Below are 1386 nucleotides of genomic sequence, written 5' to 3'. Positions count from 1 at the left end.
TGCCCTCGATGATTGACTAGAGTAGATGTTAAATTTGTTTTTATAAGTGATTATGTGTTAGTATTACTCAATGAATTAGATGATTAATTTGCATGTAAATCCAATGGGTAAAGATATTATTCACATGGAGCCACTCAACCATCATCTAACCATTAAATCTCCTTTCCCCATTACCCATTTCCTAGCCGCCTAAACCCCACCTAACCGGCTACACCCACCTTCCTCTCAACCAATCAAATAAAAAACCCTAAAACACTATTCACCTCATTTACTATATATCCAAATTTTCAAATTTTAAATCATGGCCTCTTTACTCACTTTCAAAATATTCAAAAAATTACATCTTCCCCAAATATTCTCCAAAACCGTCCTCCACATCTCTCTACCAACTTTCATTTTTACTTTCACTATAAGAATCATGAAAACCTTGAAGGAAATCCGAGACTCCTACAAACCGAAATACCATCGGTTGAACCACAAATCGAAAGTCTTGGATCAAAAACTGCCCAAAATAAAAAACCTCCAAATAAACCTAGAGTCTTTGTGCCGAAAACCCCAATGACAAGGAAGAAATCAGTTGCTAATCGTCCTAAAACAGCTGCTGAGGCTAGGAGATTCTCAAGTCGGGTGTTCAATCAAAAATTCGATTTGAATATGCCGCATGCAACCGAAACCGAGGGTGAAGAAGGAAGCACACAGGTTGTTGGTGAAGTTGATGATGATGGAAATCCAATCATTCAATAAGTTGAGGGAGTTGATGTTGGTGTTGGTAAGGAAAGTGAAAATGATGAGGAGATTGTTGATGAGGATGCCAAGAAGGAAGGAGAGAAAAACAGTGAGGAAAAGAAAAACGAAAGTGAAGAGGAGAATGAGGAAAACATTGAAAAAGAAAAAGAAAAGAGTGTTGAAAAATCAATTGAAAAAAGTGAGGAAAAAGAAAAGAGTGTTGAGAATGTTGTTGAGGAATCCGGTGAGAAGAGTAATGGGAAATCGAAATCAAAATCAAAATCAAAATCGAAGGGAAGTGTTGGTGATGATGAGATGTTGAAGGATATGGTTGGAAATAAAAGGAGAAAAAGGAGAGGCAAAACCGTGAGTGAGGCAACGGTTGTGGAAACGGAACTTGACACGGAGAAATTGAATGTCGTCTTCAATTATGACGAGTTATTCAAGGAGGAAACCGTTCCCAAACCGAAAGGCAAAGCAAGGAGAATGTCCACTCGGGTTATCTCAAGGAAAAGGAAAGTGGAGGAAATGGCAAAGGAAGTCGATGAATCGAATAGTGCTATGATTGCTATTGAGCAACCTCTTGATGAGAACAAGTCCAAGGCACTCGAGATTCTTCATGGGTATCGCATTCCAAAGGATATATTTGATTGTTGCAAA

This window comes from Silene latifolia, chromosome Y (assembly GCF_048544455.1).
Source record: "Silene latifolia isolate original U9 population chromosome Y, ASM4854445v1, whole genome shotgun sequence".
Taxonomy (NCBI): domain Eukaryota; kingdom Viridiplantae; phylum Streptophyta; class Magnoliopsida; order Caryophyllales; family Caryophyllaceae; genus Silene; species Silene latifolia.
The sequence above is the reverse complement of the archived record's forward strand: the minus strand, read 5'-3'. Positions refer to the sequence as shown.